Source organism: Schistocerca gregaria, chromosome 2, assembly GCF_023897955.1.
Source record: "Schistocerca gregaria isolate iqSchGreg1 chromosome 2, iqSchGreg1.2, whole genome shotgun sequence".
Classification (NCBI taxonomy): Eukaryota; Metazoa; Arthropoda; class Insecta; order Orthoptera; family Acrididae; genus Schistocerca; species Schistocerca gregaria.
This window is the reverse complement of record NC_064921.1, coordinates 971033762-971052692: the sequence shown is the minus strand read 5'-3', so window position 1 is coordinate 971052692 and position 18931 is coordinate 971033762. Positions and strand designations below refer to the sequence as shown.

Below are 18931 nucleotides of genomic sequence, written 5' to 3'. Positions count from 1 at the left end.
TCTTACGAGAGTAAGAAGGAATCGGCGCCGTTTTAAAAGAAGTCAGAGTCCTCTTCTTTGTTTGCCTGCCGTGGATCCAGTAACTTATCATCATGTGCCGGTTCTACTGCCGTAGAAGGCTGTTCGGGAAATCGGGAAGTGACTGGAATATCAGTTGCATCAGCGTCCATGTGTTCGACCTCTGGTTCCGCCGCCCAGTCTATAGTGCTGGGGTTCTTGGACGCAAGAGGATGATGTTGTCGTTGTTCTTTTAAACAATGATCAACATCGTCACTGCACATGGGAGACACCTGGCCGGTAGCATCGCGAGAGGGCTCAGTTAGCGTGATTGCACGATCTTCATCCCGCAGGTGTGCAGAAGTTAGCGCCTGTTGTCGGGAGGATTCTGGTGATTTTGCACTGACTTTGTCCATGATTTGCTGCACCTTTCCCCGCAACGACGCCGCCGCCTCTTCCGCACCCTGGCGGGCGATTCTGCGTTTCTTGTTCTTCCGCGGGGATTTAGCAGGTGGACAACGCTCATCGGAATCCGAGATTTCATAGTGGGGTTGTGGGGAACGACATTCAGCAGTCACAGTCCTGACCTGCGTCTCTGAGGAGGTGGAATTTTGTTCTGTTGACAGAGTCGGGGACTGCGCTACGGAATCAACCACGTCACTCACACTCAGGTGTTGCTCTTGTCGCTCAGAAATGTCAACAAGTTGCTCGGCCGTTGGAGGAGGGGTTGGTTGGGGGCGAATGTCTACTTCGGTATCCATGGGCAGTTGGTCGGTCGGTTGGTCGCGAGCCACCGAAGCGTAAGTGGTGGACAAAATAGTCATCTCCGCGGACTTCACCGGTTCACCTGTCGGCAGCTGCACAACACGTCTTTGAATACATTCAGAACGAATATGACCTGGAGAATTGCAAGCTGCACACGTTCGTGGTTGACCATCATAAATGACGATACCTCGATAACCGCAAACGTTAATGTAAGACGGAATATGTCGTAATAAGTCCACCTTCAACTGCCTGACACCGTTCAAAACCGGATATTTGTGAGCACCGGACCATTTTTCTGCAAAATTACTGAGGACCTTCCCAAAGGGTGCAATAACAAGATTGATCGCATCTGTAGGAACTTCAAAGGGTAGCTCAAAAATTCGAATTGTTCGAATACCAAGTCCCACATGATCGACAGTAACTTCGCCAATATTTCCATCACTGTGTTTAAACTTAAGCTTACCACCGGTATTATTGACAACTCGTTCGCATAACTCAGGGTTTTTCAGCTTCAAGTACATCACACTACTCACAATTGACAAGTGAAAACCAACAGTATCTTCAAACGGAACTTGAACAACTTCCTCTAACCAATCCTCAATTTCGAAAGATTTAGGTCGAGCAAAACGTCGATCAAAGGTAAATTTCAGAGTGTCCTTTCTACTAAGTTGAGCCATTACTGCATTTTCGAACGTTGACAGAATATCTAACTACTGCGAAGCGCCGGCGAAAACGCACAGACTTACACAGCGGATGTAATCAAAGCCAGCCGCAGAGCGAAGCACAGCACGACGAACCGCTCGCCACCGCCGCTGCAGGCAGACTGATCAACTGAGCTACCAGAGGCTCTGTATACTTTCTTATTCCTACTCATTGCTTTACGTCCGTCCCTGTCTGCCGTCTGCATCCACTGCTACTCAGCGCGGCCATATAGACGCACAGGAAATGCAATCATCGGCTGCAACTGCAAACATTGCCCAGATTAAGTTTTATAATGCTCGATGGTGTCTATTAGGTTAAAATATGCAAGTAGGAAGTGTCTGAAGTATGTCAGAGGACTGCTAAGTGTATTACGAGTCTTATCCTGCTGTCTGGTTCCATGGTGTAACGGTTAGCACTCTGGACTCTGAATCCAGCGATCCGAGTTCGAATCTCGGTGGAACCTTCGTTTAGTCTAAATTTTCTGTAATAAGAGTTTCTCGCTGAGGAAGTAGCAGCAATAGGCTCACGGCGTTAGTTTCTACGTTTGTGTAAAAAACGATGCGTCTATAAAACGGCCGAATATTGGTGCGACTTTGTGACCTATATAGAACATTAAACGAGTAATACCTGTAAGAGCAAGCAATTTTACGATAATTCGAAGAAATATCATTATCTCACGAAGGTTAAAAATCCCATGATTATCAACTAGCTATTACAAGCTGAGCAAATGAATTTCCTTTAAAATAGGTTTAAAACATAGGGAGGTTCTGACTCAGTGGGCATTCTCTGGAGCCTCTTTGCTGATGAGATTAGAAAAACAGTCCTCTGGGCCGGATTTGAACCAGCGACCTATGGATAACTGTGAATCCTCCACTACAGTCCACCGCTCTACCAACTGAGCTACCAGAGGCTCTGTATACTTTCTTATTCCTACTCATTGCTTTACGTCCGTCCCTGTCTGCCGTCTGCATCCACTGCTACTCAGTGCGGCCATATAGACGCACAGGAAATGCAATCATCGGCTGCAACTGCAAACATTGCCCAGATTAAGTTTTATAATGCTCGATGGTGTCTATTAGGTTAAAATATGCAAGTAGGAAGTGTCTGAAGTATGTCAGAGGACTGCTAAGTGTATTACGAGTCTTATCCTGCTGTCTGGTTCCATGGTGTAACGGTTAGCACTCTGGACTCTGAATCCAGCGATCCGAGTTCGAATCTCGGTGGAACCTTCGTTTAGTCTAAATTTTCTGTAATAAGAGTTTCTCGCCGAGGAAGTAGCAGCAATAGGCTCACGGCGTTAGTTTCTACGTTTGTGTAAAAAACGATGCGTCTATAAAACGGCCGAATATTGGTGCGACTTTGTGACCTATATAGAACATTAAACGAGTAATACCTGTAAGAGCAAGCAATTTTACGATAATTCGAAGAAATATCATTATCCCACGAAGGTTAAAAATCCCATGATTATCAACTAGCTATTACAAGCTGAGCAAATGAATTTCCTTTAAAATAGGTTTAAAACATAGGGAGGTTCTGACTCAGTGGGCATTCTCTGGAGCCTCTTGGCTGATGAGATTAGAAAAACAGTCCTCTGGGCCGGATTTGAACCAGCGACCTATGGATAACTGTGAATCCTCCACTACAGTCCACCGCTGTACCAACTGAGCTACCAGAGGCTCTGTATACTTTCTTATTCCTACTCATTGCTTTACGTCCGTCCCTGTCTGCCGTCTGCATCCACTGCTACTCAGCGCGGCCATATAGACGCACAGGAAATGCAATCATCGGCTGCAACTGCAAATATTGCCCAGATTAAGTTTTATAATGCTCGATGGTGTCTATTAGGTTAAAATATGCAAGTAGGAAGTGTCTGAAGTATGTCAGAGGACTGCTAAGTGTATTACGAGTCTTATCCTGCTGTCTGGTTCCATGGTGTAACGGTTAGCACTCTGGACTCTGAATCCAGCGATCCGAGTTCGAATCTCGGTGGAACCTTCGTTTAGTCTAAATTTTCTGTAATAAGAGTTTCTCGCTGAGGAAGTAGCAGCAATAGGCTCACGGCGTTAGTTTCTACGTTTGTGTAAAAAACGATGCGTCTATAAAACGGCCGAATATTGGTGCGACTTTGTGACCTATATAGAACATTAAACGAGTAATACCTGTAAGAGCAAGAAATTTTACGATAATTCGAAGAAATATCATTATCCCACGAAGGTTAAAAATCCCATGATTATCAACTAGCTATTACAAGCTGAGCAAATGAATTTCCTTTAAAATAGTTTTAAAACATAGGGAGGTTCTGACTCAGTGGGCATTCTCTGGAGCCTCTTTGCTGATGAGATTAGAAAAACAGTCCTCTGGGCCGGATTTGAACCAGCGACCTATGGATAACTGTGAATCCTCCACTACAGTCCACCGCTCTACCAACTGAGCTACCAGAGGCTCTGTATACTTTCTTATTCCTACTCATTGCTTTACGTCCGTCCCTGTCTGCCGTCTGCATCCACTGCTACTCAGCGCGGCCATATAGACGCACAGGAAATGCAATCATCGGCTGCAACTGCAAACATTGCCCAGATTAAGTTTTATAATGCTCGATGGTGTCGATTAGGTTAAAATATGCAAGTAGGAAGTGTCTGAAGTATGTCAGAGGACTGCTAAGTGTATTACGAGTCTTATCCTGCTGTCTGGTTCCATGGTGTAACGGTTAGCACTCTGGACTCTGAATCCAGCGATCCGAATTCGAATCTCGGTGGAACCTTCGTTTAGTCTAAATTTTCTGTAATAAGAGTTTCTCGCTGAGGAAGTAGCAGCAATAGGCTCACGGCGTTAGTTTCTACGTTTGTGTAAAAAACGATGCGTCTATAAAACGGCCGAATATTGGTGCGACTTTGTGACCTATATAGAACATTAAACGAGTAATACCTGTAAGAGCAAGCAATTTTACGATAATTCGAAGAAATATCATTATCCCACGAAGGTTAAAAATCCCATGATTATCAACTAGCTATTACAAGCTGAGCAAATGAATTTCCTTTAAAATAGGTTTAAAACATAGGGAGGTTCTGACTCAGTGGGCATTCTCTGGAGCCTCTTTGCTGATGAGATTAGAAAAACAGTCCTCTGGGCCGGATTTGAACCAGCGACCTATGGATAACTGTGAATCCTCCACTACAGTCCACCGCTCTACCAACTGAGCTACCAGAGGCTCTGTATACTTTCTTATTCCTACTCATTGCTTTACGTCCGTCCCTGTCTGCCGTCTGCATCCACTGCTACTCAGCGCGGCCATATAGACGCACAGGAAATGCAATCATCGGCTGCAACTGCAAACATTGCCCAGATTAAGTTTTATAATGCTCGATGGTGTCTATTAGGTTAAAATATGCAAGTAGGAAGTGTCTGAAGTATGTCAGAGGACTGCTAAGTGTATTAAAGTCTTATCCTGCTGTCTGGTTCCATGGTGTAACGGTTAGCACTCTGGACTCTGAATCCAGCGATCCGAGTTCGAATCTCGGTGGAACCTTCGTTTAGTCTAAATTTTCTGTAATAAGAGTTTCTCGCTGAGGAAGTAGCAGCAATAGGCTCACGGCGTTAGTTTCTACGTTTGTGTAAAAAACGATGCGTCTATAAAACGGCCGAATATTGGTTCGACTTTGTGACCTATATAGAATATTAAACGAGTAATACCTGTAAGAGCAAGCAATTTTACGATAATTCGAAGAAATATCATTATCCCACGAAGGTTAAAAATCCCATGATTATCAACTAGCTATTACAAGCTGAGCAAATGAATTTCCTTTAAAATAGGTTTAAAACATAGGGAGGTTCTGACTCAGTGGGCATTCTCTGGAGCCTCTTTGCTGATGAGATTAGAAAAACAGTCCTCTGGGCCGGATTTGAACCAGCGACCTATGGATAACTGTGAATCCTCCACTACAGTCCACCGCTCTACCAACTGAGATACCAGAGGCTCTGTATACTTTCTTATTCCTACTCATTGCTTTACGTCCGTCCCTGTCTGCCGTCTGCATCCACTGCTACTCAGCGCGGCCATATAGACGCACAGGAAATGCAATCATCGGCTGCAACTGCAAACATTGCCCAGATTAAGTTTTATAATGCTCGATGGTGTCGATTAGGTTAAAATATGCAAGTAGGAAGTGTCTGAAGTATGTCAGAGGACTGCTAAGTGTATTACGAGTCTTATCCTGCTGTCTGGTTCCATGGTGTAACGGTTAGCACTCTGGACTCTGAATCCAGCGATCCGAGTTCGAATCTCGGTGGAACCTTCGTTTAGTCTAAATTTTCTGTAATATGAGTTTCTCGCTGAGGAAGTAGCAGCAATAGGCTCACGGCGTTAGTTTCTACGTTTGTGTAAAAAACGATGCGTCTATAAAACGCCCGAATATTGGTGCGACTTTGTGACCTATATAGAACATTAAACGAGTAATACCTGTAAGAGCAAGCAATTTTACGATAATTCGAAGAAATATCATTATCCCACGAAGGTTAAAAATCCCATGATCATCAACTAGCTATTACAAGCTGAGCAAATGAATTTCCTTTAAAATAGGTTTAAAACATAGGAAGGTTCTGACTCAGTGGGCATTCTCTGGAGCCTCTTTGCTGATGAGATTAGAAAAACAGTCCTCTGGGCCGGATTTGAACCAGCGACCTATGGATAACTGTGAATCCTCCACTACAGTCCACCGCTCTACCAACTGAGCTACCAGAGGCTCTGTATACTTTCTTATTCCTACTCATTGCTTTACGTCCGTCCCTGTCTGCCGTCTGCATCCACTGCGCTACTCAGCGCGGCCATATAGACGCACAGGAAATGCAATCATCGGCTGCAACTGCAAACATTGCCCAGATTAAGTTTTATAATGCTCGATGGTGTCTATTAGGTTAAAATATGCAAGTAGGAAGTGTCTGAAGTATGTCAGAGGACTGCTAAGTGTATTACGAGTCTTATCCTGCTGTCTGGTTCCATGGTGTAACGGTTAGCACTCTGGACTCTGAATCCAGCGATCCGAGTTCGAATCTCGGTGGAACCTTCGTTTAGTCTAAATTTTCTGTAATAAGAGTTTCTCGCTGAGGAAGTAGCAGCAATAGGCTCACGGCGTTAGTTTCTACGTTTGTGTAAAAAACGATGCGTCTATAAAACGGCCGAATATTGGTGCGACTTTGTGACCTATATAGAACATTAAACGAGTAATACCTGTAAGAGCAAGCAATTTTACGATAATTCGAAGAAATATCATTATCCCACGAAGATTAAAAATCCCATGATTATCAACTAGCTATTACAAGCTGAGCAAATGAATTTCCTTTAAAATAGGTTTAAAACATAGGGAGGTTCTGACTCAGTGGGCATTCTCTGGAGCCTCTTTGCTGATGAGATTAGAAAAACAGTCCTCTGGGCCGGATTTGAACCAGCGACCTATGGATAACTGTGAATCCTCCACTACTGTCCACCGCTCTACCAACTGAGCTACCAGAGGCTCTGTATACTTTCTTATTCCTACTCATTGCTTTACGTCCGTCCCTGTCTGCCGTCTGCATCCACTGCTACTCAGCGCGGCCATATAGACGCACAGGAAATGCAATCATCGGCTGCAACTGCAAACATTGCCCAGATTAAGTTTTATAATGCTCGATGGTGTCGATTAGGTTAAAATATGCAAGTAGGAAGTGTCTGAAGTATGTCAGAGGACTGCTAAGTGTATTACGAGTCTCATCCTGCTGTCTGGTTCCATGGTGTAACGGTTAGCACTCTGGACTCTGAATCCAGCGATCCGAGTTCGAATCTCGGTGGAACCTTCGTTTAGTCTAAATTTTCTGTAATAAGAGTTTCTCGCTGAGGAAGTAGCAGCAATAGGCTCACGGCGTTAGTTTCTACGTTTGTGTAAAAAACGATGCGTCTATAAAACGGCCGAATATTGGTGCGACTTTGTGACCTATATAGAACATTAAACGAGTAATACCTGTAAGAGCAAGCAATTTTACGATAATTCGAAGAAATATCATTATCCCACGAAGGTTAAAAATCCCATGATTATCAACTAGCTATTACAAGCTGAGAAAATGAATTTCCTTTAAAATAGGTTTAAAACATAGGGAGGTTCTGACTCAGTGGGCATTCTCTGGAGCCTCTTTGCTGATGAGATTAGAAAAACAGTCCTCTGGGCCGGATTTGAACCAGCGACCTATGGATAACTGTGAATCCTCCACTACAGTCCACCGCTCTACCAACTGAGCTACCAGAGGCTCTGTATACTTTCTTATTCCTACTCATTGCTTTACGTCCGTCCCTGTCTGCCGTCTGCATCCACTGCTACTCAGCGCGGCCATATAGACGCACAGGAAATGCAATCATCGGCTGCAACTGCAAACATTGCCCAGATTAAGTTTTATAATGCTCGATGGTGTCGATTAGGTTAAAATATGCAAGTAGGAAGTGTCTGAAGTATGTCAGAGGACTGCTAAGTGTATTACGAGTCTTATCCTGCTGTCTGGTTCCATGGTGTAACGGTTAGCACTCTGGACTCTGAATCCAGCGATCCGAGTTCGAATCTCGGTGGAACCTTCGTTTAGTCTAAATTTTCTGTAATAAGAGTTTCTCGCTGAGGAAGTAGCAGCAATAGGCTCACGGCGTTAGTTTCTACGTTTGTGTAAAAAACGATGCGTCTATAAAACGGCCGAATATTGGTGCGACTTTGTGACCTATATAGAACATTAAACGAGTAATACCTGTAAGAGCAAGCAATTTTACGATAATTCGAAGAAATATCATTATCCCACGAAGGTTAAAAATCCCATGATTATCAACTAGCTATTACAAGCTGAGAAAATGAATTTCCTTTAAAATAGGTTTAAAACATAGGGAGGTTCTGACTCAGTGGGCATTCTCTGGAGCCTCTTTGCTGATGAGATTAGAAAAACAGTCCTCTGGGCCGGATTTGAACCAGCGACCTATGGATAACTGTGAATCCTCCACTACAGTCCACCGCCCTACCAACTGAGCTACCAGAGGCTCTGTATACTTTTTTATTCCTACTCATTGCTTTACGTCCGTCCCTGTCTGCCGTCTTCACACACTGCCACTCAGCGCGGCCATATAGACGCACAGGAAATGCAATCATCGGCTGCAACTGCAAACATTGCCCAGATTAAGTTTTATAATGCTCGATGGTGTCGATTAGGTTAAAATATGCAAGTAGGAAGTGTCTGAAGTATGTCAGAGGACTGCTATGTGTATTACGAGTCTTATCCTGCTGTCTGGTTCCATGGTGTAACGGTTAGCACTCTGGACTCTGAATCCAGCGATCCGAGTTCGAATCTCGGTGGAATCTTCGTTTAGTCTAAATTTTCTGTAATAAGAGTTTCTCGCTGAGGAAGTAGCAGCAATAGGCTCACGGCGTTAGTTTCTACGTTTGTGTAAAAAACGATGCGTCTATAAAACGGCCGAATATTGGTGCGACTTTGTGACCTATATAGAACATTAAACGAGTAATACCTGTAAGAGCAAGCAATTTTACGATAATTCGAAGAAATATCATTATCCCACGAAGGTTAAAAATCCCATGATTATCAACTAGCTATTACAAGCTGAGCAAATGAATTTCCTTTAAAATAGGTTTAAAACATAGGGAGGTTCTGACTCAGTGGGCATTCTCTGGAGCCTCTTTGCTGATGAGATTAGAAAAACAGTCCTCTGGGCCGGATTTGAACCAGCGACCTATGGATAACTGTGAATCCTCCACTACAGTCCACCGCTCTACCAACTGAGCTACCAGAGGCTCTGAATACTTTCTTATTCCTACTCATTGCTTTACGTCCGTCCCTGTCTGCCATCTTCACACACTGCTACTCAGCGCGGCCATATAGACGCACAGGAAATGCAATCATCGGCTGCAACTGCAAACATTGCCCAGATTAAGTTTTATAATGCTCGATGGTGTCGATTAGGTTAAAATATGCAAGTAGGAAGTGTCTGAAGTATGTCAGAGGACTGCTAAGTGTATTACGAGTCTTATCCTGCTGTCTGGTTCCATGGTGTAACGGTTAGCACTCTGGACTCTGAATCCAGCGATCCGAGTTCGAATCTCGGTGGAACCTTCGTTTAGTCTAAATTTTCTGTAATAAGAGTTTCTCGCTGAGGAAGTAGCAGCAATAGGCTCACGGCGTTAGTTTCTACGTTTGTGTAAAAAACGATGCGTCTATAAAACGGCCGAATATTGGTGCGACTTTGTGACCTATATAGAACATTAAACGAGTAATACCTGTAAGAGCAAGCAATTTTACGATAATTCGAAGAAATATCATTATCCCACGAAGGTTAAAAATCCCATGATTATCAACTAGCTATTACAAGCTGAGCAAATGAATTTCCTTTAAAATAGGTTTAAAACATAGGGAGGTTCTGACTCAGTGGGCATTCTCTGGAGCCTCTTTGCTGATGAGATTAGAAAAACAGTCCTCTGGGCCGGATTTGAACCAGCGACCTATGGATAACTGTGAATCCTCCACTACAGTCCACCGCTCTACCAACTGAGCTACCAGAGGCTCTGTATACTTTCTTATTCCTACTCATTGCTTTACGTCCGTCCCTGTCTGCCGTCTTCACACACTGCTACTCAGCGCGGCCATATAGACGCACAGGAAATGCAATCATCGGCTGCAACTGCAAACATTGCCCAGATTAAGTTTTATAATGCTCGATGGTGTCGATTAGGTTAAAATATGCAAGTAGGAAGTGTCTGAAGTATGTCAGAGGACTGCTAAGTGTATTACGAGTCTTATCCTGCTGTCTGGTTCCATGGTGTAACGGTTAGCACTCTGGACTCTGAATCCAGCGATCCGAGTTCGAATCTCGGTGGAACCTTCGTTTAGTCTAAATTTTCTGTAATAAGAGTTTCTCGCTGAGGAAGTAGCAGCAATAGGCTCACGGCGTTAGTTTCTACGTTTGTGTAAAAAACGATGCGTCTATAAAACGGCCGAATATTGGTGCGACTTTGTGACCTATATAGAACATTAAACGAGTAATACCTGTAAGAGCAAGCAATTTTACGATAATTCGAAGAAATATCATTATGCCACGAAGGTTAAAAATCCCATGATTATCAACTAGCTATTACAAGCTGAGCAAATGAATTTCCTTTAAAATAGGTTTAAAACATAGGGAGGTTCTGACTCAGCGGGCATTCTCTGGAGCCTCTTTGCTGATGAGATTAGAGAAACAGTCCTCTGGGCCGGATTTGAACCAGCGACCTATGGATAACTGTGAATCCTCCACTACAGTCCACCGCTCTACCAACTGAGCTACCAGAGGCTCTGTATACTTTCTTATTCCTACTCATTGCTTTACGTCCGTCCCTGTCTGCCGTCTGCACACACTGCTACTCAGCGCGGCCATATAGACGCACAGGAAATGCAATCATCGGCTGCAACTGCAAACATTGCCCAGATTAAGTTTTATAATGCTCGATGGTGTCGATTAGGTTAAAATATGCAAGTAGGAAGTGTCTGAAGTATGTCAGAGGACTGCTAAGTGTATTACGAGTCTTATCCTGCTGTCTGGTTCCATGGTGTAACGGTTAGCACTCTGGACTCTGAATCCAGCGATCCGAGTTCGAATCTCGGTGGAACCTTCGTTTAGTCTAAATTTTCTGTAATAAGAGTTTCTCGCTGAGGAAGTAGCAGCAATAGGCTCACGGCGTTAGTTTCTACGTTTGTGTAAAAAACGATGCGTCTATAAAACGGCCGAATATTGGTGCGACTTTGTGACCTATATAGAACATTAAACGAGTAATACCTGTAAGAGCAAGCAATTTTACGATAATTCGAAGAAATATCATTATCCCACGAAGGTTAAAAATCCCATGATTATCAACTAGCTATTACAAGCTGAGCAAATGAATTTCCTTTAAAATAGGTTTAAAACATAGGGAGGTTCTGACTCAGTGGGCATTCTCTGGAGCCTCTTTGCTGATGAGATTAGAAAAACAGTCCTCTGGGCAGAATTTGAACCAGCGACCTATGGATAACTGTGAATCCTCCACTACAGTCCACCGCTCTACCAAATGAGCTACCAGAGGCTCTGTATACTTTCTTATTCCTACTCATTGCTTTACGTCCGTCCCTGTCTGCCGTCTTCACACACTGCTACTCAGCGCGGCCATATAGACGCACAGGAAATGCAATCATCGGCTGCAACTGCAAACATTGCCCAGATTAAGTTTTATAATGCTCGATGGTGTCGATTAGGTTAAAATATGCAAGTAGGAAGTGTCTGAAGTATGTCAGAGGACTGCTATGTGTATTACGAGTCTTATCCTGCTGTCTGGTTCCATGGTGTAACGGTTAGCACTCTGGACTCTGAATCCAGCGATCCGAGTTCGAATCTCGGTGGAATCTTCGTTTAGTCTAAATTTTCTGTAATAAGAGTTTCTCGCTGAGGAAGTAGCAGCAATAGGCTCACGGCGTTAGTTTCTACGTTTGTGTAAAAAACGATGCGTCTATAAAACGGCCGAATATTGGTGCGACTTTGTGACCTATATAGAACATTAAACGAGTAATACCTGTAAGAGCAAGCAATTTTACGATAATTCGAAGAAATATCATTATCCCACGAAGGTTAAAAATCCCATGATTATCAACTAGCTATTACAAGCTGAGCAAATGAATTTCCTTTAAAATAGGTTTAAAACATAGGGAGGTTCTGACTCAGTGGGCATTCTCTGGAGCCTCTTTGCTGATGAGATTAGAAAAACAGTCCTCTGGGCCGGATTTGAACCAGCGACCTATGGATAACTGTGAATCCTCCACTACAGTCCACCGCTCTACCAACTGAGCTACCAGAGGCTCTGAATACTTTCTTATTCCTACTCATTGCTTTACGTCCGTCCCTGTCTGCCATCTTCACACACTGCTACTCAGCGCGGCCATATAGACGCACAGGAAATGCAATCATCGGCTGCAACTGCAAACATTGCCCAGATTAAGTTTTATAATGCTCGATGGTGTCGATTAGGTTAAAATATGCAAGTAGGAAGTGTCTGAAGTATGTCAGAGGACTGCTAAGTGTATTACGAGTCTTATCCTGCTGTCTGGTTCCATGGTGTAACGGTTAGCACTCTGGACTCTGAATCCAGCGATCCGAGTTCGAATCTCGGTGGAACCTTCGTTTAGTCTAAATTTTCTGTAATAAGAGTTTCTCGCTGAGGAAGTAGCAGCAATAGGCTCACGGCGTTAGTTTCTACGTTTGTGTAAAAAACGATGCGTCTATAAAACGGCCGAATATTGGTGCGACTTTGTGACCTATATAGAACATTAAACGAGTAATACCTGTAAGAGCAAGCAATTTTACGATAATTCGAAGAAATATCATTATCCCACGAAGGTTAAAAATCCCATGATTATCAACTAGCTATTACAAGCTGAGCAAATGAATTTCCTTTAAAATAGGTTTAAAACATAGGGAGGTTCTGACTCAGTGGGCATTCTCTGGAGCCTCTTTGCTGATGAGATTAGAAAAACAGTCCTCTGGGCCGGATTTGAACCAGCGACCTATGGATAACTGTGAATCCTCCACTACAGTCCACCGCTCTACCAACTGAGCTACCAGAGGCTCTGTATACTTTCTTATTCCTACTCATTGCTTTACGTCCGTCCCTGTCTGCCGTCTTCACACACTGCTACTCAGCGCGGCCATATAGACGCACAGGAAATGCAATCATCGGCTGCAACTGCAAACATTGCCCAGATTAAGTTTTATAATGCTCGATGGTGTCGATTAGGTTAAAATATGCAAGTAGGAAGTGTCTGAAGTATGTCAGAGGACTGCTAAGTGTATTACGAGTCTTATCCTGCTGTCTGGTTGCATGGTGTAACGGTTAGCACTCTGGACTCTGAATCCAGCGATCCGAGTTCGAATCTCGGTGGAACCTTCGTTTAGTCTAAATTTTCTGTAATAAGAGTTTCTCGCTGAGGAAGTAGCAGCAATAGGCTCACGGCGTTAGTTTCTACGTTTGTGTAAAAAACGATGCGTCTATAAAACGGCCGAATATTGGTGCGACTTTGTGACCTATATAGAACATTAAACGAGTAATACCTGTAAGAGCAAGCAATTTTACGATAATTCGAAGAAATATCATTATGCCACGAAGGTTAAAAATCCCATGATTATCAACTAGCTATTACAAGCTGAGCAAATGAATTTCCTTTAAAATAGGTTTAAAACATAGGGAGGTTCTGACTCAGCGGGCATTCTCTGGAGCCTCTTTGCTGATGAGATTAGAGAAACAGTCCTCTGGGCCGGATTTGAACCAGCGACCTATGGATAACTGTGAATCCTCCACTACAGTCCACCGCTCTACCAACTGAGCTACCAGAGGCTCTGTATACTTTCTTATTCCTACTCATTGCTTTACGTCCGTCCCTGTCTGCCGTCTGCACACACTGCTACTCAGCGCGGCCATATAGACGCACAGGAAATGCAATCATCGGCTGCAACTGCAAACATTGCCCAGATTAAGTTTTATAATGCTCGATGGTGTCGATTAGGTTAAAATATGCAAGTAGGAAGTGTCTGAAGTATGTCAGAGGACTGCTAAGTGTATTACGAGTCTTATCCTGCTGTCTGGTTCCATGGTGTAACGGTTAGCACTCTGGACTCTGAATCCAGCGATCCGAGTTCGAATCTCGGTGGAACCTTCGTTTAGTCTAAATTTTCTGTAATAAGAGTTTCTCGCTGAGGAAGTAGCAGCAATAGGCTCACGGCGTTAGTTTCTACGTTTGTGTAAAAAACGATGCGTCTATAAAACGGCCGAATATTGGTGCGACTTTGTGACCTATATAGAACATTAAACGAGTAATACCTGTAAGAGCAAGCAATTTTACGATAATTCGAAGAAATATCATTATCCCACGAAGGTTAAAAATCCCATGATTATCAACTAGCTATTACAAGCTGAGCAAATGAATTTCCTTTAAAATAGGTTTAAAACATAGGGAGGTTCTGACTCAGTGGGCATTCTCTGGAGCCTCTTTGCTGATGAGATTAGAAAAACAGTCCTCTGGGCAGAATTTGAACCAGCGACCTATGGATAACTGTGAATCCTCCACTACAGTCCACCGCTCTACCAAATGAGCTACCAGAGGCTCTGTATACTTTCTTATTCCTACTCATTGCTTTACGTCCGTCCCTGTCTGCCGTCTTCACACACTGCTACTCAGCGCGGCCATATAGACGCACAGGAAATGCAATCATCGGCTGCAACTGCAAACATTGCCCAGATTAAGTTTTATAATGCTCGATGGTGTCGATTAGGTTAAAATATGCAAGTAGGAAGTGTCTGAAGTATGTCAGAGGACTGCTAAGTGTATTACGAGTCTTATCCTGCTGTCTGGTTCCATGGTGTAACGGTTAGCACTCTGGACTCTGAATCCAGCGATCCGAGTTCGAATCTCGGTGGAACCTTCGTTTAGTCTAAATTTTCTGTAATAAGAGTTTCTCGCTGAGGAAGTAGCAGCAATAGGCTCACGGCGTTAGATTCTACGTTTGTGTAAAAAACGATGCGTCTATAAAACGGCCGAATATTGGTGCGACTTTGTGACCTATATAGAACATTAAACGAGTAATACCTGTAAGAGCAAGCAATTTTACGATAATTCGAAGAAATATCATTATCCCACGAAGGTTAAAAATCCCATGATTATCAACTAGCTATTACAAGCTGAGCAAATGAATTTCCTTTAAAATAGGTTTAAAACATAGGGAGGTTCTGACTCAGTGGGCATTCTCTGGAGCCTCTTTGCTGATGAGATTAGAAAAACAGTCCTCTGGGCCTGATTTGAACCAGCGACCTATGGATAACTGTGAATCCTCCACTACAGTCCACCGCTCTACCAACTGAGCTACCAGAGGCTCTGTATACTTTCTTATTCCTACTCATTGCTTTACGTCCGTCCCTGTCTGCCGTCTTCACACACTGCTACTCAGCGCGGCCATATAGACGCACAGGAAATGCAATCATCGGCTGCAACTGCAAACATTGCCCAGATTAAGTTTTATAATGCTCGATGGTGTCGATTAGGTTAAAATATGCAAGTAGGAAGTGTCTGAAGTATGTCAGAGGACTGCTAAGTGTATTACGAGTCTTATCCTGCTGTCTGGTTCCATGGTGTAACGGTTAGCACTCTGGACTCTGAATCCAGCGATCCGAGTTCGAATCTCGGTGGAACCTTCGTTTAGTCTAAATTTTCTGTAATAAGAGTTTCTCGCTGAGGAAGTAGCAGCAATAGGCTCACGGCGTTAGTTTCTACGTTTGTGTAAAAAACGATGCGTCTATAAAACGCCCGAATATTGGTGCGACTTTGTGACCTATATAGAACATTAAACGAGTAATACCTGTAAGAGCAAGCAATTTTACGATAATTCGAAGAAATATCATTATCCCACGAAGGTTAAAAATCCCATGATTATCAACTAGCTATTACAAGCTGAGCAAATGAATTTCCTTTAAAATAGGTTTAAAACATAGGGAGGTTCTGACTCAGTGGGCATTCTCTGGAGCCTCTTTGCTGATGAGATTAGAAAAACAGTCCTCTGGGCCGGATTTGAACCAGCGACCTATGGATAACTGTGAATCCTCCACTACAGTCCACCGCTCTACCAACTGAGCTACCAGAGGCTCTGTATACTTTCTTATTCCTACTCATTGCTTTACGTCCGTCCCTGTCTGCCGTCTTCACACACTGCTACTCAGCGCGGCCATATAGACGCACAGGAAATGCAATCATCGGCTGCAACTGCAAACATCGCCCAGATTAAGTTTTATAATGCTCGATGGTGTCGATTAGGTTAAAATATGCAAGTAGGAAGTGTCTGAAGTATGTCAGAGGACTGCTAAGTGTATTACGAGTCTTATCCTGCTGTCTGGTTCCATGGTGTAACGGTTAGCACTCTGGACTCTGAATCCAGCGATCCGAGTTCGAATCTCGGTGGAACCTTCGTTTAGTCTAAATTTTCTGTAATAAGAGTTTCTCGCTGAGGAAGTAGCAGCAATAGGCTCACGGCGTTAGTTTCTACGTTTGTGTAAAAAACGATGCGTCTATAAAACGGCCGAATATTGGTGCGACTTTGTGACCTATATAGAACATTAAACGAGTAATACCTGTAAGAGCAAGCAATTTTACGATAATTCGAAGAAATATCATTATCCCACGAAGGTTAAAAATCCCATGATTATCAACTAGCTATTACAAGCTGAGCAAATGAATTTCCTTTAAAATAGGTTTAAAACATAGGGAGGTTCTGACTCAGTGGGCATTCTCTGGAGCCTCTTTGCTGATGAGATTAGAAAAACAGTCCTCTGGGCCGGATTTGAACCAGCGACCTATGGATAACTGTGAATCCTCCACTACAGTCCACCGCTCTACCAACTTTTTTTTTTTTTTTTTTTTTTTTTTTTTTTTTTTTTTTTTTTTTTTATTTTTTTTTTTAGACCAGTGCTCTACCACTTTTTTTTTTTTTTTTTTTTTTATTTTTTTTTTTTTTTTTTTTAATTTTTTTAATTTTTTTATTTTTTATTTATAATTTTGTTTGAACCACTTTTTTTTTTCCTCTTTTTTTTTTTTTTTTTTTATGAGGATCTTCCAGAAGGGATCCATTCTTCCACCAGAACTCAATCCATTTCTTCTAGGTGAGTGAGGCGTTAACGGCAAAAAAAAAATGATGACACTATCAACTATGTTAAGCAGTGTCGAACTAAAGTACCTTTTCTGGTTAGGATTAATAAATAAATAAATAAGAAATAAGTGATTAAAAAGGAATCTTCTCCTTTGTTGGTGCAAAATATAAGAAAACGAAAAGTGTTTGTTTTTTTCTCTAGTGTTGTCTTCACATCTTTCGTCTGTTATTGTCCTCTGCTGCTCCTCAATGATGTAGCGAATAGTCGGTTTCGCCTTACTTCGAAAGAAGGTTAAACATGCATTCATGTCTCGTGGTATAGTTTCGGGCGTTCTTTAAATATTACGTTCCCCGTCATGGCAAGACTGACGGGTCGAGTGTCGAATCGCATATCACACAATGGTCTTGCTTAAAAAGTTGGCAAAGGTCGCCTTGTAGTTACGTTCGCGTGCGATCATGCTGTGCTGCAGGGTCAGGTATAGAACGAAATCGTCTTTGTTCTTATCGCCAGTACTAAAAATATAGTGCACTGTGTGACCTATTATCCAGTTGACAGCATTCCGCTTTGTCCTGGGAAATGGGATTGCTTCAGGGTTGAGAAAGTCAGCTGGCGTTATCGCAGATGGTGAGGTCCTCTTGATGCTCGACAGTTTCTGTCGGGCGTAACCCCATATATCTTTCGTGGTACCACAGACGAAACGGTGTTCTTCGCTGTCTATGAGATTACACGTGACACACATTGGCGAGTCCTGCAAATGAATTGCATGAAGCCTGGACTGCGTCGGGATTTTTCTATTGACGGCAGCGTACCACGTCGCCTTTACTTGCGAAGGTAAGTAGGGGCTGTGGATGTTTTGCCACGTCGTGTCCCAGTTGTAGTTTGGAAATTTTTGTTCGATAACATTCCGTGATTTAGTTGCCACAAAGGAGTTGTAGATTGCCTTAACTGTCGTCAAATTCTTTTCAGAGACTGTTGTATGGACATAACTATACTCTAAGAGAAAACTCTTGAAGTGGTAGAGCGCAGTCGGTATATGGTGCACATCAATTGGCGGTTGAAGATCAGTCGGTGCGATTTCATTCAGGACAAGAGCGGTCAGACTGGTCGGTGACTGTTTCCATAGCTTGTAAGTTTTGCAGAAATAAAGAGCTTTCGCTTTTTTGTGTACATCGGTGAGACTGAGTCCGCCATCTCGCGTTGGGAGTGTCAAGGTGTCATATCGAACTTTAAAGATCTGGCCACGACATACAAAGTGTCCAAGCGCGGACAGCATGCATTTGGCTATATCGGTGGGGATGGGCAAAACTTGAGCCACATAATTGATTTTGGCAGTGATATAAATATTGGCCAATTCAACCTTTTGAAGCTCGTCCAATTTCCTGACGCTATGTAACTTCGCACAAGCACGAATTTTGTTGAGCAATTGCTTATAATTGGCGGCAATGGTGTGGCGGATGGTGTTCCGAAAATCGACACCGAGACACGTCATCCTAGTGATCTCTTTAAGCTGGCCATGACCGATCGCGCCTATGCCTTGCCCAACGTTCATGATCCCTGATTTCGTCCAATGCAGTTTCGCACCAGATGCCTTTTCATATTGTGAGATGATCAGGAGACCCCTCTCGACCTCATTGACATTCATAGCTAGGAAGGTAACATCATCAGCGTAAGCTCGGCACACTATCTTCTGCCCGTGTATGTGGAGTCCTTGTAAACGTTCCGTCAAGGTGACTAGCAGCGGTTCGATCGCAATGGCAAACAGCGCCATC

At 43.1% G+C, this 18931-nt stretch overlaps 39 non-coding genes across 39 annotated transcripts; 20 read left to right on the top strand and 19 right to left on the bottom strand.

Moving 5' to 3' along the window:
* Positions 1–1855: 1855 nt before the first annotated feature.
* Positions 1856–1927, top strand: Trnaq-cug (transfer RNA glutamine (anticodon CUG)). The gene has a single exon. It is a non-coding gene; the product is annotated as a tRNA-Gln (tRNA).
* Positions 1928–2285: 358 nt separating this feature from the next.
* Trnay-gua (transfer RNA tyrosine (anticodon GUA)) lies at positions 2286–2374 on the bottom strand. The gene is given in 2 exon segments: positions 2286–2321; positions 2338–2374. It is a non-coding gene; the product is annotated as a tRNA-Tyr (tRNA).
* A 247-nt stretch (positions 2375–2621) lies between these two features.
* Trnaq-cug (transfer RNA glutamine (anticodon CUG)) lies at positions 2622–2693 on the top strand. Its single transcript has one exon. It is a non-coding gene; the product is annotated as a tRNA-Gln (tRNA).
* Positions 2694–3051: 358 nt separating this feature from the next.
* Positions 3052–3140, bottom strand: Trnay-gua (transfer RNA tyrosine (anticodon GUA)). The gene is given in 2 exon segments: positions 3052–3087; positions 3104–3140. It is a non-coding gene; the product is annotated as a tRNA-Tyr (tRNA).
* Positions 3141–3387: 247 nt separating this feature from the next.
* Trnaq-cug (transfer RNA glutamine (anticodon CUG)) lies at positions 3388–3459 on the top strand. Its single transcript has one exon. It is a non-coding gene; the product is annotated as a tRNA-Gln (tRNA).
* A 358-nt stretch (positions 3460–3817) lies between these two features.
* Trnay-gua (transfer RNA tyrosine (anticodon GUA)) lies at positions 3818–3906 on the bottom strand. The gene is given in 2 exon segments: positions 3818–3853; positions 3870–3906. It is a non-coding gene; the product is annotated as a tRNA-Tyr (tRNA).
* Positions 3907–4153: 247 nt separating this feature from the next.
* Trnaq-cug (transfer RNA glutamine (anticodon CUG)) lies at positions 4154–4225 on the top strand. The gene has a single exon. It is a non-coding gene; the product is annotated as a tRNA-Gln (tRNA).
* A 358-nt stretch (positions 4226–4583) lies between these two features.
* Trnay-gua (transfer RNA tyrosine (anticodon GUA)) lies at positions 4584–4672 on the bottom strand. The gene is given in 2 exon segments: positions 4584–4619; positions 4636–4672. It is a non-coding gene; the product is annotated as a tRNA-Tyr (tRNA).
* Positions 4673–4918: 246 nt separating this feature from the next.
* Trnaq-cug (transfer RNA glutamine (anticodon CUG)) lies at positions 4919–4990 on the top strand. Its single transcript has one exon. It is a non-coding gene; the product is annotated as a tRNA-Gln (tRNA).
* A 358-nt stretch (positions 4991–5348) lies between these two features.
* On the bottom strand, positions 5349–5437 carry Trnay-gua (transfer RNA tyrosine (anticodon GUA)). Its single transcript is given in 2 exon segments — positions 5349–5384; positions 5401–5437. It is a non-coding gene; the product is annotated as a tRNA-Tyr (tRNA).
* A 247-nt stretch (positions 5438–5684) lies between these two features.
* Trnaq-cug (transfer RNA glutamine (anticodon CUG)) lies at positions 5685–5756 on the top strand. Its single transcript has one exon. It is a non-coding gene; the product is annotated as a tRNA-Gln (tRNA).
* Positions 5757–6114: 358 nt separating this feature from the next.
* Positions 6115–6203, bottom strand: Trnay-gua (transfer RNA tyrosine (anticodon GUA)). The gene is given in 2 exon segments: positions 6115–6150; positions 6167–6203. It is a non-coding gene; the product is annotated as a tRNA-Tyr (tRNA).
* A 249-nt stretch (positions 6204–6452) lies between these two features.
* On the top strand, positions 6453–6524 carry Trnaq-cug (transfer RNA glutamine (anticodon CUG)). Its single transcript has one exon. It is a non-coding gene; the product is annotated as a tRNA-Gln (tRNA).
* A 358-nt stretch (positions 6525–6882) lies between these two features.
* On the bottom strand, positions 6883–6971 carry Trnay-gua (transfer RNA tyrosine (anticodon GUA)). Its single transcript is given in 2 exon segments — positions 6883–6918; positions 6935–6971. It is a non-coding gene; the product is annotated as a tRNA-Tyr (tRNA).
* A 247-nt stretch (positions 6972–7218) lies between these two features.
* Positions 7219–7290, top strand: Trnaq-cug (transfer RNA glutamine (anticodon CUG)). Its single transcript has one exon. It is a non-coding gene; the product is annotated as a tRNA-Gln (tRNA).
* Positions 7291–7648: 358 nt separating this feature from the next.
* Positions 7649–7737, bottom strand: Trnay-gua (transfer RNA tyrosine (anticodon GUA)). Its single transcript is given in 2 exon segments — positions 7649–7684; positions 7701–7737. It is a non-coding gene; the product is annotated as a tRNA-Tyr (tRNA).
* A 247-nt stretch (positions 7738–7984) lies between these two features.
* On the top strand, positions 7985–8056 carry Trnaq-cug (transfer RNA glutamine (anticodon CUG)). Its single transcript has one exon. It is a non-coding gene; the product is annotated as a tRNA-Gln (tRNA).
* A 358-nt stretch (positions 8057–8414) lies between these two features.
* Positions 8415–8503, bottom strand: Trnay-gua (transfer RNA tyrosine (anticodon GUA)). The gene is given in 2 exon segments: positions 8415–8450; positions 8467–8503. It is a non-coding gene; the product is annotated as a tRNA-Tyr (tRNA).
* A 247-nt stretch (positions 8504–8750) lies between these two features.
* On the top strand, positions 8751–8822 carry Trnaq-cug (transfer RNA glutamine (anticodon CUG)). Its single transcript has one exon. It is a non-coding gene; the product is annotated as a tRNA-Gln (tRNA).
* Positions 8823–9180: 358 nt separating this feature from the next.
* On the bottom strand, positions 9181–9269 carry Trnay-gua (transfer RNA tyrosine (anticodon GUA)). Its single transcript is given in 2 exon segments — positions 9181–9216; positions 9233–9269. It is a non-coding gene; the product is annotated as a tRNA-Tyr (tRNA).
* A 247-nt stretch (positions 9270–9516) lies between these two features.
* Trnaq-cug (transfer RNA glutamine (anticodon CUG)) lies at positions 9517–9588 on the top strand. The gene has a single exon. It is a non-coding gene; the product is annotated as a tRNA-Gln (tRNA).
* Positions 9589–9946: 358 nt separating this feature from the next.
* On the bottom strand, positions 9947–10035 carry Trnay-gua (transfer RNA tyrosine (anticodon GUA)). The gene is given in 2 exon segments: positions 9947–9982; positions 9999–10035. It is a non-coding gene; the product is annotated as a tRNA-Tyr (tRNA).
* Positions 10036–10282: 247 nt separating this feature from the next.
* Trnaq-cug (transfer RNA glutamine (anticodon CUG)) lies at positions 10283–10354 on the top strand. The gene has a single exon. It is a non-coding gene; the product is annotated as a tRNA-Gln (tRNA).
* A 358-nt stretch (positions 10355–10712) lies between these two features.
* Positions 10713–10801, bottom strand: Trnay-gua (transfer RNA tyrosine (anticodon GUA)). The gene is given in 2 exon segments: positions 10713–10748; positions 10765–10801. It is a non-coding gene; the product is annotated as a tRNA-Tyr (tRNA).
* A 247-nt stretch (positions 10802–11048) lies between these two features.
* Trnaq-cug (transfer RNA glutamine (anticodon CUG)) lies at positions 11049–11120 on the top strand. The gene has a single exon. It is a non-coding gene; the product is annotated as a tRNA-Gln (tRNA).
* A 358-nt stretch (positions 11121–11478) lies between these two features.
* Positions 11479–11567, bottom strand: Trnay-gua (transfer RNA tyrosine (anticodon GUA)). Its single transcript is given in 2 exon segments — positions 11479–11514; positions 11531–11567. It is a non-coding gene; the product is annotated as a tRNA-Tyr (tRNA).
* A 247-nt stretch (positions 11568–11814) lies between these two features.
* Trnaq-cug (transfer RNA glutamine (anticodon CUG)) lies at positions 11815–11886 on the top strand. The gene has a single exon. It is a non-coding gene; the product is annotated as a tRNA-Gln (tRNA).
* Positions 11887–12244: 358 nt separating this feature from the next.
* On the bottom strand, positions 12245–12333 carry Trnay-gua (transfer RNA tyrosine (anticodon GUA)). Its single transcript is given in 2 exon segments — positions 12245–12280; positions 12297–12333. It is a non-coding gene; the product is annotated as a tRNA-Tyr (tRNA).
* Positions 12334–12580: 247 nt separating this feature from the next.
* Positions 12581–12652, top strand: Trnaq-cug (transfer RNA glutamine (anticodon CUG)). The gene has a single exon. It is a non-coding gene; the product is annotated as a tRNA-Gln (tRNA).
* A 358-nt stretch (positions 12653–13010) lies between these two features.
* On the bottom strand, positions 13011–13099 carry Trnay-gua (transfer RNA tyrosine (anticodon GUA)). Its single transcript is given in 2 exon segments — positions 13011–13046; positions 13063–13099. It is a non-coding gene; the product is annotated as a tRNA-Tyr (tRNA).
* Positions 13100–13346: 247 nt separating this feature from the next.
* Trnaq-cug (transfer RNA glutamine (anticodon CUG)) lies at positions 13347–13418 on the top strand. The gene has a single exon. It is a non-coding gene; the product is annotated as a tRNA-Gln (tRNA).
* Positions 13419–13776: 358 nt separating this feature from the next.
* Positions 13777–13865, bottom strand: Trnay-gua (transfer RNA tyrosine (anticodon GUA)). Its single transcript is given in 2 exon segments — positions 13777–13812; positions 13829–13865. It is a non-coding gene; the product is annotated as a tRNA-Tyr (tRNA).
* A 247-nt stretch (positions 13866–14112) lies between these two features.
* Trnaq-cug (transfer RNA glutamine (anticodon CUG)) lies at positions 14113–14184 on the top strand. The gene has a single exon. It is a non-coding gene; the product is annotated as a tRNA-Gln (tRNA).
* Positions 14185–14542: 358 nt separating this feature from the next.
* Positions 14543–14631, bottom strand: Trnay-gua (transfer RNA tyrosine (anticodon GUA)). Its single transcript is given in 2 exon segments — positions 14543–14578; positions 14595–14631. It is a non-coding gene; the product is annotated as a tRNA-Tyr (tRNA).
* Positions 14632–14878: 247 nt separating this feature from the next.
* Trnaq-cug (transfer RNA glutamine (anticodon CUG)) lies at positions 14879–14950 on the top strand. Its single transcript has one exon. It is a non-coding gene; the product is annotated as a tRNA-Gln (tRNA).
* A 358-nt stretch (positions 14951–15308) lies between these two features.
* Positions 15309–15397, bottom strand: Trnay-gua (transfer RNA tyrosine (anticodon GUA)). Its single transcript is given in 2 exon segments — positions 15309–15344; positions 15361–15397. It is a non-coding gene; the product is annotated as a tRNA-Tyr (tRNA).
* A 247-nt stretch (positions 15398–15644) lies between these two features.
* On the top strand, positions 15645–15716 carry Trnaq-cug (transfer RNA glutamine (anticodon CUG)). Its single transcript has one exon. It is a non-coding gene; the product is annotated as a tRNA-Gln (tRNA).
* A 358-nt stretch (positions 15717–16074) lies between these two features.
* On the bottom strand, positions 16075–16163 carry Trnay-gua (transfer RNA tyrosine (anticodon GUA)). Its single transcript is given in 2 exon segments — positions 16075–16110; positions 16127–16163. It is a non-coding gene; the product is annotated as a tRNA-Tyr (tRNA).
* Positions 16164–16410: 247 nt separating this feature from the next.
* Trnaq-cug (transfer RNA glutamine (anticodon CUG)) lies at positions 16411–16482 on the top strand. Its single transcript has one exon. It is a non-coding gene; the product is annotated as a tRNA-Gln (tRNA).
* Positions 16483–18931: the final 2449 nt, after the last annotated feature.